Source organism: Garra rufa, chromosome 24 (assembly GCF_049309525.1).
Source record: "Garra rufa chromosome 24, GarRuf1.0, whole genome shotgun sequence".
Lineage (NCBI taxonomy): Eukaryota > Metazoa > Chordata > Actinopteri > Cypriniformes > Cyprinidae > Garra > Garra rufa.
The window spans coordinates 11789982-11806908 of NC_133384.1; the positions used below are offsets into that span (position 1 = coordinate 11789982).

Below are 16927 nucleotides of genomic sequence, written 5' to 3' on the forward strand. Positions count from 1 at the left end.
GTGCGAACCACCTACAGCTTCTTCCATACTTTGTTTTTCACGCACCTGGAATTAGGTGCATTTCATTTCATTAAATGTTGGTTAAAAAGTATTGCAAAATGAGGCGTTTCCACGAGCCAATGTTATGAGACTAAAATTTATTGTTGTCCTCTCACGATAAGTGTGGGATTTTGGCTATATTTAATAAATGTTACCTGTAAATGGGAAAAAAAAAAAAAAACATTTCCATTGCTGTTTTGCAAAATATTCATTTTATCCTCATGCGGGCGTAAAAACTTTTTTTCAATATATGGGAGTTTTTGCACAATTTACCTGTTTCCATTAGGTGTATTTTCAATTCAATTCAATTTAAGGGGTAATAGAAGCGCACCTGCTGTTCTGTGGAGAGGAACTTTAGGCTTTGGGTTGTTCTGAATCTCCCAGTTGAATCTGCTGAATTGTATTCACTGTTAAACTTTAGATAATGTTTCTTTGTCTTGTTAGGATGGATATATCTGATGACAGTGTTGCTTGTTGATTTATTTGGTGAGGACCTTCATCAGACCTGAAAGTGCTGGATCTAGGGCTGTAACGATTCCTTGATTCTATTTGAGTATTCGATTAAAAAAAAAATCCTTGATAGCATTGTGTCGAGTAATTGGCAAAAAAAAAAAAAAAAACGGAAGTGGCACATTCCACATGTTAAAACCCATTTGTAAAGTCACAAAGATTTCAGATCAATCTGAAGATGATCTACTGTGATTGTTTTTTATATGCCTGTGTAGAGAAGATGATTGACTGAAAAGCTTCCTGCATTCAGTGCATTGATACGGTTTCTCTCCAGTGTGGATCCTCTCATGTGTTTTCAGGTTCGCTAAATGACTAAATCTCATTTCACAATGTGAACACTTGTAAGGTTTTTCTCCAGTGTGAATCCTCTCATGTGTTTTCATATTTGCTGACTGACTGAATCTCATGTCGCAGTGTGAACACTTGTACGGTTTTTCTCCAGTGTGGATCCTCTCATGCTGTTTCAAACTGTTTGCTGAAGTGAAAGTATTTTCACACTCAAAGCACATGTAGTCTCTCACACCAGTGTGTGTTTTCTGATGTATTTTCATATTTTGTAGACATGAAAAACTCTTTCCACACAAATGACATGAATGCGGCTTCTCCTTTGTGTGAACTCTCAGGTGTTTTCTTCAGGAGTGAAGCATTCAAAAATGCTTTCCCGCACTGATCACATGCACACAGCTTCTCTCCAGTGTGGCTCCTCTCATGTGTTTGCAGGTCTCCTAACCAACTGAATCTCTTGTCACAGTGTGAACACTTGTACGCTTGTTTCTCTCCAGTGTGGATGTTCATGTGATTCTTAAGGTTTGATGATTTTGCGAAACCCTTCCCGCACTGATCACATGTGTACGGTTTCTCTCCAGTGTGAACTCTCATGTGGACATAAAGACCATATTTCCGAGTGAAACTCTTTCCACACTGAGTGCAGGTGAAAGATTCCTTGGCTCTTTTTTCATTTACATCTTTCTCTTTGGTTTGAGAACAGCTCAAGGGTTTTTCTTCAGTAGTGACATGATTTTTCTCCTCAACTTCACTGAATTCTTCATTCTCCCGGTTTTCTTCAATCAACTCTAAAATGAAAGTAAAAGTGGCTAATTTTCAGTAGCTCATAAAAAGCTGAGAAATGTGGATGCAACGACTAAATTAAAGAAAGGTTGTGCTTTTTCAAGCATTTCAGGCATTTCAAGGTTTTCCAGGTTACTTATCTTACATCATAAAGATATCATGATTATTTGATATTTTAATAGTGAATATATAAGTTCAAAATATACAGCAAAATGTAAAAATGAATGACTAATAAGCCAAAAAGTGCACCTCTACTGCCATACACTGGTTGTGGTGGTAATTTGTTTAAAATACAAAATGTATATGTATCAGCTTCTGCATATTAAAAAAAAAAAAAAAAAAATATATATATATATATATATATATATATATATATTTTTTTTTTTTTTTTTTTTTCTGCATTTTAATTTTTTTTTATTTTAATTTTTCATGCAGCCCTAGTTGGTACGTTTGATAGTACAATATATAACAGAAGTTACCGGGGACCAGCAAACCTTTTGCTTTTCCGCTAACTACGTAAAAACTTTGTTTATACAGCGCAATCAGCCTTTAGTTATATGTTTTTAAGATGCTTAAAAACACAATGTCAGAGCATGACAAAACTTCTCAACAACTTCTTACAGCATTTTTTTTCTCTTCCATATATCTTTGATAGATCAAATTTGCTATAGTTACTTTACATAATTACATTTAAGAACAGATATTGCTGAACACTTCATATAAAATTAGCCACATGGGAAAGTTTAAATAAATATGTATAATATATGTTTAAATAAGATTTTTTTTTTATCAATTTCAGTTTCTGTTTTGAACCCAGAGGGTTAAAGCTCTGTGAACCCAATTTACCACAAACAGTCATTAAATATGAATGAAGAATTAACACCAACCTCCTTGTTCCTCCTGTTTTAATTTGCAGGGTTCTGGTTCCTCTTGTTTTATTCTCAAGGGTTCTGGTTCACTCGTGTCCTCCTCACTCTCTTCTTTAACAAACAGCATCTTCATAGCAGCAGATCTCAGTTCAGCTGATACTCCAAACTCAGTCACGACTGTAAGGATGAGAATATTACAGATATTTACTGACCAGATTCAAAAACCGCATTTTTTTTTTTTTTTATTTACAGAAAATATATTTCTAACCGTTTCTAACAACAGAGATCAAAGTTAAACTGCTCTTCTTCATCCGAGGTTTAATGGGGTTTGGCAACAAAAGGTTTGTGTTTTGGCGCCACCTGGACTGGAGTTTGAAGCGGCAAGAGGAGGAAAATTACGGGAAAAAATTAGTGCGTCTATGAGATGCGCTTTTTTTTTCTTTTAAAAAAACTGATCTGCACAAATAAATTGGAATGTTAGGTCTACATATTTAGGTCTTATTTATCGCTTAAACAGAGGTAATATAAATTAAAAATAAGCTTTTGTATTTTATACACCTTTTTATTGATAGAGGCTTTCAATTTCAACTTCCACAAAAAATATAAAACATGAAATGATAAAAACCTTACAATATTTTTAAATAATGTCATAGACTAGGCTAAATGGCATCTAATCATACATAGAAATCATGTGAAACTATAGATTTTTTTTTTTTTTTTTTTTTACAATCTTAATAATTTACAGAGTCGCTAAGACCACCTTCCACTCTGTTAGTATGTACTTTCTCACCCATCAAAACAGACTTCCAATGAGACCATTTTCAGGAAGTGACATTTGTTCATTTTTCCCACTTGAATTCAACTGTGCAAACTGAAGTTAGCATCAACTCTCACTCTTTAAGTTTTTGTCTGTGGAAATTCCAGAACCCAAGCTTGCAGGAAAAAAGACAGGCCACTAAGTGCAGTTGTAAATGAGTTACAGTAAATAACATCTTAAATGAACTTAAAGAGTTGTGAGAAAATGAAATGAGCAGCAGGTCTTTAAATTGCAATTTTAGGCAATCAAAGGTAACAGAGACAAATTTAGCTATAATATGGACAGACAAAGGCAAACAATGCAGGATAATGACGGAAAGCGCATCCATTGTTAGAACCTGTTCTACAACCGTTTCGAAAGACAGCGTTTTGATGGTGCGTTCACACCACTGACGTGACTTGCGCGAAAAAAACGCGCTATTCGCGCGTAGTTGAACGCTTGAACATTTGAGTTTACTCGCGTCATTCGCGCGAGACATTTTCTTCACAACAGACGCGAATTCGCATCATGGGAGGGGCTTCTGCCACTCGTCAGCGGGAAAGTAGTTGTAAAATAGGTGAATGAGCTCAATTTGCCAACTTTAGCTTGCTTGTAGTCTCAATATGTATGCATATGTAGGTCAAATTGATTAAAGAGCGTTTTTTAAAACTAACCAGATTGTCCGACCTCTTCACTCCCTTTCTTCCTAGCAAGATCCTTTTTATTCCTGTTTCTACAAAAGTCCAAAGATGTATCGTACAGCTCCGAGGAACCACAGACAGCAACGGTGATTTTTTTCCTCCTTTGTTGTTTTGGATTTCTGCCTCCGTCACTACTAGAGCAAGTTCCTGATTGGTTAAAGTGGCGCGGATTTTCGCCAAAGTTCAGATTTTTGAACTCGCGCGAATGGCGCAGCAATAGCTTGAAACGCTCAATGCGCACCGCTTCATTCGCGCGTTTCGCGCCGCAGGATGGCTGTTTAGAATTCTCCCCGTTTGCCCAGTGACGGAGATGCGCACGTTGTGGGCGCTGTACGGAACGGCGTTGCGCAACTCGTCCGTATGTGCACACTGAATGGGCTGATTGCGAGCATTGCGCTCTGGTGTTGCGTCGGTCGTTTGGACTGGAGAGTTTGCTTGATTGTTCTCATTGTGATGACATTGCACGAGTGATGGACAAAGTAAGTTTAGTGTTACTGCGTTGGTTTATTGTTACATTGTATTCGTATTTGTTGCAGATAATGTTTGGCAGTTTGGCTCGTTTGTATTGCCGCGAACTGTTCGCTGCACGTGAGTTGCACACTGTAATGTGACATCGATCCTTTGAAGTGCAAGATAACGGTTATTATAATAATTGTATTAGCAAAGCATACTTTATAATGCTAAGTTATGTTGTTGATTTTATTGTGACATGAAGAACATTTAGTGATTCAGTTTGTAATTATTTCATTCTTTATTGTTTTAGAAACCTTGTACATGTCCAACAGAGAAATCATTAAAGCTACATATCATTCCAACAAGACTCCGGGTTCTCTAATAGGAACACTGTAGCGGTTAGCGCACTCCAAACCAGCATTACAGCTTAATATTTAACATGGTCCTTCGAGCCGGAGGCTGACTACTACAGATATGTCGCATGATGATGATCCCTCCAGTTCAAATCAACGAACAGAACGGCCAGTGAGACAATACACACTTCCTAAGTATTTGGAGGACTATGTTATTGACGGTAACCTTCCAAGATCAACTAGTCCCCCATCATGCTCACCAGACACAAGGCAGGTGGCTTCTGCAGTGTCTCCAGCTGTGGAAAGCAGAGTATCATCTCCAACCGGTACGTCTACTCCGCAGCATAAACCAGAACAAGCCCAGCCAACGGATAAAATGTCATTGAGGAAATTGATGGAGACCATCTCAGAAGCTGAGAAGGAGGAATCAGTTGAGATGGCACAGCTTGCAAGCAGACTGTCTCTTTATGAGAAAAGGCAGCAGCGTCGACAGGATATGTTACAGCACATACGCACATTCCTACTGGAGGAGGAAGCAGACAACCTCTCGATCCAAGAAGGAGATGTAGCATTACAGAGGGGAGCACTTTCCCCTGACCCTGCTCTTAACATTACCTCGACTGCTGAACACTTCTCAAAGACATCAGTGGACAATCCAGAATCTCAGCCTACAAGAATGTGCTCCAAACCGAAGAGGACTGAATTACCCTTGATGTCACCGGTTCCAGTTATGCCAAACGTGGCCCAATCTAACATAGGAGCCCAGCCTGCCCCACAAACACTTCCACTACATGATCCGAATGCAGTCCGCTCATTGCCGCCATCATGCCTTATGTCTCCACAACTGCCCACAGCGCCTGATGCTGCACCACAGGTACAATTAATGCCACGAGGGCAATATGAAGACAATTCACCTCCTGTGCTTAGAAGGTCCGTAGGGCTTGAGGGAGTCTCTCATTTGACCCAGCAGCAATGGGCCTCTAATCACCCAACTGCAGTACATACAATGCAACACTCTGTAGCCCCAGTTTGTGCTGATTGTTATTCGAGTTATCCTGTTTCATACTCAGCACAGCCTAGTAATCTTGGGGCACATAGTCATCAGCACCCAGCACAACAAGTAGCCTGGCCACAGTATGTTGATTACCATGCGACTCCACCACCTCCCATTAACTTGTATGGAGCACCAAAGCCTTCTATACCAGACTTTGCTGTGGACAGTGAAAGGGATTTCGCCAATCTGAAGCTAGCATTGGATAATCTACTAGATTCTCACCCTCAGCTATCAGAGAAATACAAATATCACGTGCTGCTTGAACATCTCAAGCTCCCAGAGGCTCAAATGATTGGCCAGTCATGCCGACATGAGGCTAAGCCGTATACAGCAGCAATGCAGGCTCTACAGTTGCACTATGGACAGCCCCATCAATTAGCACAGAGTGAAATAGCAGCTATACTCAATGCTCCAGATGTGAAAGTGGCTGATGCTTGTAGTTTCCAGTCCTTCGCCCTAAGAGTTCATCTTCTTGTGAGTATGCTGTTGTCCCTGGAAGGTCCTAAAGGCATTGAACTTAGTTGCTGTTCACACGTAGACAGGCTCCTCAGCAAACTTCCAAAGTATCTCAGAGACAACTTCATTGAGTTTTTACAGATGCAAGGCAAGTTGAATGTCACCAGCCTTAACCCGTATAATCTCCAGGACTTTTCTGGTTGGCTGCAAGGTAAAGCTCAGCAGCAGCGTCTATCAAGTAGACTAGTCGAGCGCTATCAGAAGGAAAAATCCTCCCCCACATTTCATGGCAAGGCTTCAACTCGACCCAGAGGACAAAGTGCTTCAGTTTACCATGGTGCAGAGCCCCAAGGCCTAAGAGCTCCTAAACAAGAACCTCAGTACTCTCAGTGGAGGAAATCCAAAGTGCATTGTTTGTTCTGCCATAGCAAAGAGCATTACATAACACAGTGCTCAGAAATAAAGCAGCAATCAACAGAAAACCTCATGCAATGGGTACGAGAAGGAGAACGATGCTGGAAGTGTGGCCGTTCCCATCTTCCAGAGAATTGTAACCTAAAAAAACCCTGTGGAATATGTGGGGCAATACATCTCCAAGTACTCCATGGAGTTGCAGAACAGCGAGCTAAGGAAAAGCCGACCACTGCACTGAACAGTAGGATCTATCTTACCCCTTCTAGTTCGTCTGGTCGAGTATTACTGAAAGTTGTGCCAGTGTTTTTGCATAATGAGGACAGAACGATTGAGACCTACGCAATATTGGATGATGGTGCTGAGAGAACCATGTTGTTACCTACTGCCGCTCAAAAGCTACAGCTAGAAGGGAAAGAAGAAACTCTAGCCTTACGCACCATTCGGCCCGATGTCACATTCCTAGCCGGCTCTGTTGTTACCTTTGATGTGTCCTCTAAGATTAATCCAGGAGTCAGATACAGAATCCAAAATGCCTTCACTGCAGATGGTTTAGATCTTGTGGAACAGAGCTACCCAGTCAAGGCTCTCCAACGCAGATATGATCACTTAAGAGGTATTCCATTACAGTCATTCAAGAACGTTCAGCCACTGTTGTTGATTGGCTCGGATAATAGCCCTCTGATCACTGCAGTGAAGACCGTGCATGTAGACAGTCAGGTGGGGCCAGTTGCAGTTTGCACAAAACTAGGCTGGGCCCTTCAAGGCCCTGAAAGTCTTCCAGATCGAACAACCTCCACTTGTCAGAGTTATTTCATCACTGCTGCAGCAGCATATGATACCCTCTATAGAGACGTGGAGCGATTGTGGCAGCTGGATTCTTTACCCTACCGAAGTGAAAAGCTGATAACCCGTTCTAGACAAGACCAAGAGTCTATCAAGATTCTAGAGACTAAGACCTGCAGAGTACAGATCAATGGTGTTCAACGTTTCGCCACACCTCTATTACGGGCAGTAGAAGCTCCCAAGCTGAAAGCTCCTCAAGAGTCAGTGCTCGCCAATCTCCGAAGTACTGAAAGGAGACTTCAGGATCAACCAGAACGGGCTGCTGCCTATCAGGGGGAGATAAATAGACTAATTCAAGCAGGTTATGTGAGGGAGATTACAGCTGAGGAAGCTAATGAATCAGAGGAGTCTTGGTATCTGCCACATCACCTTGTCTACCATAATGAGAAAGCACGTCTGGTGTTCAATTGTTCATATGTCTATAAGGGCACTTCTCTCAATGAACAGCTCCTGCCAGGACCGAACCTAGGACCATCCCTAATTGGGGTCCTATTGAGATTTCGACAGCACCACGTTGCAATCAGTGGGGACATTAGGGGTATGTTTCACCAGGTTCGCCTATTACCTGAGGACACACCCCTATTGCGGTTTCTTTGGCGGGATCTGCAACGAGATACTCCACCTAAAGTATTCGAATGGCAGGTGCTGCCATTCGGAACAACCAGTAGTCCCTGCTGCGCCATCTACGCGTTACAGAAGCACGTCAAAGAACACCCACACAGCACTCCTGACATCATCCAATCAGTTGAATCCAGCTTCTATGTTGATAATTGTCTGGAGAGTCACTCCACAGCTGCAGCAGCCCAGACTAGAGTTGATGATTTACGTGCCCTGTTAGTAGATGGCGGATTCGAAATTAGGCAGTGGGCTAGCAATCGATCCTCAGTTGTTGCTCACTTACCATCTGATGCTAAATCTCGGGACATGGAACTGTGGCTGGAACACAATCGGTATGATCCTCAAGAGCCCACATTAGGACTCTGTTGGAACTGTAGGACAGATACCTTAGGGTACAGATACCGACCCATCGAGCACTCGACACTGACAATGCGTACAGTTTATAAGATACTAGCGAGTCAGTATGACCCTTTGGGTTTCATCACGCCATATACGACCAGAGCCAAGATTCTCATACAGCAGCTATGGTCAAAGAAAAGAGACTGGGATGACCCAGATCTCCCTACAGATCTCCGTGAGTCCTGGAATGAATGGGAGAGTGAATTATCACACCTCAGATCAGTATCAATTCCACGCTGCTATGTTCCTGAAGTGATGGATAAGCCTGGGGCTAAGCACCACCTTCATGTTTTCTGCGATGCCTCAGAGAAGGCATACGGAGCGGTAGCATACCTCTGTTCAGTGCTTGAAGGCATCAGTGATATTTCATTTGTCATGGCCAGATCAAAAGTGGCCCCAAAACGTCAACAGACCATGCCACGTTTAGAGTTGTGTGCGGCGCTGGCTGGAGCACAACTCGCGAGTTTGATTCAGACAGAATTGTCCTCCTTCCTTCAGAAGACCACGCTATGGACAGACTCTACAACTGTTCTGGAATGGCTACAGTCAGAATCATGCAGGTTTAAGGTATTTGTGGGCACTCGTGTCTCAGAAATACAGGAACTAACAGACCTGCAAGCATGGCGTTATGTCGACTCACTCAATAATCCGGCTGATGATCTGACAAGAGGAAAAAAGCTTCTGGATCTTACTGGACCCAGCAGATGGCTTAGAGGGCCATCTTTCCTTTTACAAGCTCCAGATAAGTGGCCGAAGAGACCACACTCTACTCATCCACCCATGTCCAATGAACTGAAAGGTTCAACTTTCTGCAGCTTAACATCCGTGCTGCAGCAGAATAATACTCCAGATGCAAGTCAGTTTGAGTCGTGGAAGGACCTGGTCAAAGCTGTACGCCAGCAATGCCACGGGGCGGCAGAGTCTAACCATACTCAGCCAATAAATAGTTACCGTGAAGCCGAACTTACCCTCCTGAGAGCCTGCCAAACACAAAGTTTCCCTGAAGAACTCGCTTCTCTAAGAGCAGGTCAGCCTGTTCGTCTCAGCAGCAGACTCAGTCATCTAGCACCAGAGCTGGATCAAACAACAGGTCTCATCAGAGTAGGTGGAAGGTTACGACAGATGCAGCAGGTCAGTGACTTTGAGATCCACCCTATCGTACTCGATGCTCGTCACCCAGCTACTATGCTTCTAATCAAGGACTATGATGAACGTCTACTACATACTGGCTCTGAGAGAGTTTTCGCAGAGATCAGAAGACAGTATTGGATATTGAAGGGTCGACAGGTCATCAAAAAACACCAGCTTCACTGCCCAGAATGCCAAAGATGGAGAGCACAACCTAAAGTTCCTCAAATGGCAGACTTGCCATCGGCTCGTCTTCGTATCTTCTCTCCACCTTTCTTTTCAACGGGCATAGATTGTTTTGGGCCATTCATTGCTAAGATTGGCAGACGTAATGAGAAACGTTGGGGAGTGATTTTTAAGTGCCTAACAACGCGTGCAGTACACTTGGATCTCCTTAATTCCATGGACACAGATGCCTTCCTACTAGCCCTCCGCCGATTTATTGCCCGACGAGGCAAACCAGCAGAAATCATTTCAGATCGAGGTACAAATTTTCGAGGGGCTGACAGGGAACTTCAAACAGCCTTTGAGGAATTGGAACCACAGCTTCAACAGCAACTGGCTAGTTATCAGATTGAGTTCAAATTCAATCCACCTAACGCACCACACTTCGGAGGGGCTTGGGAGCGGGAGATTCGCTCCATCAAAAGTGCACTTCAGGTCGCAGTGGGAACTCAATCATTATCAGAGGACGTGCTCCACACCATCCTAGTGGAGGTGGAAGGTATCATCAATTCCAAGCCTCTCGGATATGTTTCAGCTGATGTCGCTGACCCCGACCCTATAACACCAAATATGCTTCTCATGGGGCGGCGAGACGCTTCTTTGCCACAAGCTGTTTATGCTCCCGAAACTATTGGACGGCGTAGATGGCGGCATTGTCAGAATATAATAGATCAGTTCTGGATCCGTTATCTACGGGATTATTTGCCAACACTCCAATCCCGCTACAAATGGCAGCAAACGACAGAGCCCCTTGCTTTAGGGACCGTTGTAATGATAACTGATCCCAACCTACCACGAGCCCATTGGCCTATGGGTCGAGTAGTGAAGCTCATTCCCAGTAGAGATGGGTGTATACGAACTGTCGAAATTCAAGTAAAGGAGAAAGTGTACATTCGACCTGTAGCCCGCCTTATCCCACTTCCTGGACTTCCAGAGGGAACCGAGGATCAGCAACCATGAAGAATCCTACTGATCTACACATTTGCTGCTCAAATGTGGGGGCGGCTGTTTAGAATTCTCCCCGTTTGCCCAGTGACGGAGATGCGCACGTTGTGGGCGCTGTACGGAACGGCGTTGCGCAACTCGTCCGTATGTGCACACTGAATGGGCTGATTGCGAGCATTGCGCTCTGGTGTTGCGTCGGTCGTTTGGACTGGAGAGTTTGCTTGATTGTTCTCATTGTGATGACATTGCACGAGTGATGGACAAAGTAAGTTTAGTGTTACTGCGTTGGTTTATTGTTACATTGTATTCGTATTTGTTGCAGATAATGTTTGGCAGTTTGGCTCGTTTGTATTGCCGCGAACTGTTCGCTGCACGTGAGTTGCACACTGTAATGTGACATCGATCCTTTGAAGTGCAAGATAACGGTTATTATAATAATTGTATTAGCAAAGCATACTTTATAATGCTAAGTTATGTTGTTGATTTTATTGTGACATGAAGAACATTTAGTGATTCAGTTTGTAATTATTTCATTCTTTATTGTTTTAGAAACCTTGTACATGTCCAACAGAGAAATCATTAAAGCTACATATCATTCCAACAAGACTCCGGGTTCTCTAATAGGAACACTGTAGCGGTTAGCGCACTCCAAACCAGCATTACAGCTTAATATTTAACAATGGCTATTCGCGTCTTTGCATTGACTTAACATGTAAATCACTCGCGTTTGCCGCTCCATTCGCGTCCAGTGTGAACGCACCTTGAGGATACTAAAATGCCAGGTACACCTTGATTGAAAAGCTGATTCAATACAAAATATTTACATATCCGAATTCATTTGTACGGAGCCTTACTGTGATAGTTTTTTGTATGTCTATGTAGAGAAGATAAACGACTGAAAAGTTTCCCACATTCAGCGCAGTGATACGGTTTCTCTCCAGTGTGGATCCTCTCATGCGTTCTTAGATGCGATGACTGACTGAATCTATTGTTACAGTGTGAACACTGATAAGGTTTCTCTCTGGTGTGGATCCTCTCGTGTGTTTTTAGGTATGCTGAATTAATAAATCTCTTGTCACAGTGTGAACACTCATACGGTTTCTCTCTGTTGTGAGTCTTCTCATGTGTTTTCAGATTTGAAGGCTGTTTGAATCTCATGTCGCAGTGTGAACACTTGTAAGGTTTCTCTCCAGTGTGGATCCTCTCGTGTGTTTTCAGGTACCCTGACTTAATGAATCTCCTGTCACAGTGTGAACACTCATACGGTTTCTCTCCAGTGTGGGTCCTCTCATGTGTTTTCAGATGCGATGACTGAATGAATCTAGTTCCACAGTGTGAACACTCATACGGTTTCTCTCTGGTGTGGATCCTCTCGTGTGTTTTCAGATTTGCTGGATTGTTAAATCTCTTGTCACAGTGTGAACACTTGTGTGGTTTCTCTCCAGTGTGGATCCTCTCGTGTGTTTTCAGATATGCTGAATTATTAAATCTCTTGTCACAGTGTGAACATTTGTACGTTTTTTCTCCAGTGTGAACACTCGATTCTTTATTATCCTCTTTTTCTTCAATCAGCTCTGAAATAAAAGTAAAAATGGTTTATTTTCCGCAACTCAAGACAAAAACTGAGAAATGTGAACACAAACATGAACCATGATGTAACAGACTCCAGACTAACATTTTACAGATAGTGGTGCCAGAAGCAGCTATGGGCTGTTGTATTGCATTAAGTGCAGTACTAATAATATTACATGTTTATTTCTTGGTAAAACACATTTGACAGTAAAGCACGGTGCATTGTCAAGTTAACTTTCATTAACATCAGTAACATGCAAAATCTAACATTTCATTTAGAAAATATAGATTGATACATTTATATATTCTTACTAAATGCACCATTTTTTTTCTTTTATAGGATTATACAGAACTGACCAACAACTTCAGTGATTATAACTGATGTGCGATTCAGTTGAAAAAACGTTGGCGTTTTGTGTCACAGAAAGAGTGCAACATTTGACCAAATTTGACTTCTTGATGATTTGAAATTTATAAAAACCAATGAATGCTCCTCTGCTGCCATCTACTGGTTATGGTGGTAATCTGATGTACTGTTCACGTTTACAAATGGGTTTGATTACCACAAGACTATATTTTGATGTGCATTGTGTTGTGTCCCGTTAAAAATAAAAATTAAATGTAATCATCTTTAGAGCGTTAGTAATAGTTGTGTGGAATACTTGAAAGTCATTGAAAAGTGCTTGGATTTTTTTTCTCTCAAAACCTTGAAATTAGTAAACATCATTGGCTATTTTTGCCAAAACACCTTATTTATAGATAAAGTCTTAGTTAAGTGCTTTTAAACCTCCCGTAGAAAACCTTAAACAATATGCCTTAATGTGTTAAGACAGTGCTATTATAAGATCACATTCAATATAGTGGTTACTTATTGAATGTACTACAAGGCAAACATATGGCCATGAACACAACGAGCCCACTTTCATTCTTCCTTCTTAACAGCAAAACGCTTAATGTGGCATAATAACGGACTAAGATGACAAAGACCAAATTGAGTTTTTCCTGTAATGCAAACAGACCAAATGAATGTGCATTAAGAAATGCATTAAGTGCAGACGAGCCCAGAATGCAATCCGTTAAATGTTTTTCTCCTGTAAGAAAAAAAAAAAAAAAAACATGTAATGTAGCTTAATGGATACAGACAATGATATAAAAGTGCTCTAGTAGACAGTTTATTCTGGGTTCACCTGCTTATCTCTACATGAACTGTGTTTAAATAATGGAGAGGCTCGTCATATTGATCTGTATAATCTCACACTATGCCACGTTTTGCAGCATAGACAAAACTACATACATAAACAGTATATTATTAAACTGCATAGCGTATTTAAAGCTTATTAGTGAACCTAATGTACCACACAGAGTCATTAAACATGAATGAAGAATAAAAACCAACCTCCTTGTTCCTCGTGTTTTATTCCTAAGGTTTCTGGTTGCTCTTGTTTTATTCCTAAGGTTTTTGGTTCCTCTTGTTTTATTCCCAAGGTTTCTGGTTCTTCTTGTATTCTCCAGATGTCTGGTTCCTCGTCTTTTATTCCCCAGATTTCTGGTTCCTCTTGTTTTATTCCCAATGTTTCTGGTTCCTCATGTTTTATTCTCCAGATTTCTGGTTCACTTATGTTCTCCTCTGTATCTCCTTTAACAAACACCATCTTCACAGCAGCAGATACTCCTCCAGATATTCCTGCTTGCTTGAAAACATAGTCACGACTGTGAGGATGAGAATATTGCAGGTATTTATTGATCTGATTCAAAAACTGTATTTTATTTTACAGGAACAACATTCCTCTCTGTTTGTATTGAATCAGTATCACAAAAGCCAGAGATCACGGACAAAACAACTTCCTTCCTCTGTGGTTTAATGGTGTTTGGCATCAAATGTGTTTAGCGCCACCCGCTGGACTGGAGTTTTTTATTTATTTTTACTGAAGAGTTCCACACAGCAGAACAATAAGTCAAAACAGTCACGGCACTGCTTTCCCAATCAGGTCCCAATTTTCACACTATCCGTCCTAAATAGAATTCGAAAATAGAATTAGAATGTCCAAAATCGTAGTAGCCTATGTTTAAAAAGTATTCCAAAGATTCCTGGATGGTCTGCTACTTAACTTCAGAATTCGATTTCCCGCCACACATTGCACAATTCGACTAGAGCTACAAACACGCACAAAAAGTGTAAACAACTAAAAACATGTCGGTGTAAATAGGCTTTTACATTTGCCAAAAAAGGAACTTTTTATATTAATAACAAACAAGCAAACCCTGCCCATATTTAAAAGTAATGAAAAAGTAATGTAACACATTGCTTCCCATAAATATTAACTAAGTAACACAATTGCTTTACTAAACTTTTAGGGAGTAACTTAATAATGTAATGCATGACTTTTAAAAGTAACTTTCCCCAAAACTGTTAATACCTACAATTGATTTAGTATTTAATCATTCAAAAGTTATATATAATTGTCTGTGAAGGCTGGAAGTGAAACAACTTCTTATGTTCAGGTGTGCATAAGTATTAGGTGTTGTTTGTTTTACTTAAAAAATGAGCCAAAAAAGATTTAACTCAGACTAAAAAATAAAAAGATAATAAATGCCCATGAGAAGAATGTAATACTAATGCAATAATAGAATTTGCAAAGACAAGCCATGACCATTGGGTAGCAAAAAGCTCATTGGGTCAGCATAGTCAGAAAAAAAAAGACATGCTAACTGCAAAAATAATTAATCATTAAGGTCTGAGAGGATCTGACAGTAAGTTTTGGGAATACATTTTTAGTCTCCTATCCGTGAAATCCATCTTGCAGAGATGGACTAAAAATGAAATCCCAAAACTTACTGGAAGATAAATACTTCAACAGTTTTTGTGTATTTCGCAACACTTCAGCATGTTGAGTGAGGGTCATTATACTAAGATTTTTTTTTTTTTTTTTTTTACAAAAGTAAACTCTCTGAGAATCTGACACATTACACTTTTGGAAACTCCAGGTTGGTTGCACTTCTGGAAAATGGTAGCGCTGGAGAATAAATGGTTCCTGATGGTTTCACACCTAGTTCATCATCTTAATGCTTAATAGTTTTGCAATTAACATTTGTCTTTTCTTCTTCACCTTACCAAATGAGCATTTCGCAGCCCAATGGTTATGGTTTTAATTTCTAGCATTGCTTTTGAGTTGCATTCTTCTCATGGGCATTTGATAATTTTTGACCTTTAGTCTGAGTTAGATCTCTTTTTTGGCTTTTTGTGTCTGTAAAAGGAAACATGCCGTAAAAAAAAAAGCACACCTGGAAATAGTTTTTCATTTCCAGACTTCAAGGATAATTATATATAACTTACAAATGATACTAAATCAATAGTAGTGATTAAGAAAAATGTAGTTTGGAATTGGTCAAATGTGCTTGAAAAAATTAATAAAAATAATGACCAGAATATCAACTTGAGTAATATTTCACACTGTAGAAAGGCCTAAAACATAATATTTCATGGTTTTCAAAATTAAATGAAATTATTTCTGATGCAAGCAGAAATGGCAGAAAATACAAATGGACAATTAGAGGTTAATCAAATATTATTTGAAGCAAAAACAACAATTAAGTAAAAGAAAAAAAGCATCTAAAAAAATAAGAGAAGCAAAGTCGCCAGTTTCAAATCTACATGAACAAAGCAGAACAAGTACTAGAATGGCCTCTTCTTGAGCTCCCTAAACTGCCTCAACTATTTTGTGGTGCTCTTTCAGTTCATCACCTGTAGTAAAGGACTTCATGTACTTAAACACACACCACTGTGTCTATTCTACTCTAAAATGACAAATCTTCTCCTTAGTGTGAATCTTCAGTGTGTTTCTTCAGGCCTGATGCTCAATGAAACCATTTGAACTGATCACAGTTAAATGGTCTTTCTTCAGAATGATTACTCCTGCCCTGAGAGCAGCGCAGTTCAGTAAAAGTATTGTCTAGGTTACGTACATAACCCTCTTTCCCTGAAGGAGGGAACGCTACATATGGGAACCAATCACCTCTGAGCTTTATAGAACAGGCCAATGAGAATTGACGAGTGGAATTTGCATTCAGGTTTTTGCTGAGGAGCTGAACCGTAACACGGCGTACATAGCGACCCAGGGTCATGGCAGTCTCCATTCCCTCCTTTAGGGAACGAGAGTAACGTAAGTAACCTAGACGTTCCCCTTCAGTCGTTTCACTATGACGATACATATGGGAACAAACCCATGGAAAAGGCCACAAGCCTGGGCCGCGTTACACACGAACCCACGTGCTGACAGGCGTACGTGTCAGCAGATGGAGATGGTAAGTAACCTTCCCAACGCCCTGAGGGCCAGTAGAGGGGTCCACAGGGATGCCAGTTAAACTGAAGCATGGGTTGGGGGGGCTGAGCACATGTGGGTTAGATTTGTGGAAGTAATTAATATATCTACTGTATGTTAATTGTGTATATATATATATATATATATATATATATATATATATAT

General features: G+C 40.6%; 1 pseudogene; it reads right to left on the reverse strand.

Moving 5' to 3' along the window:
* Positions 1-160: 160 nt before the first annotated feature.
* Positions 161-16927, reverse strand: part of LOC141300205 (uncharacterized) — a 26923-nt pseudogene continuing 10156 nt past the window's right edge.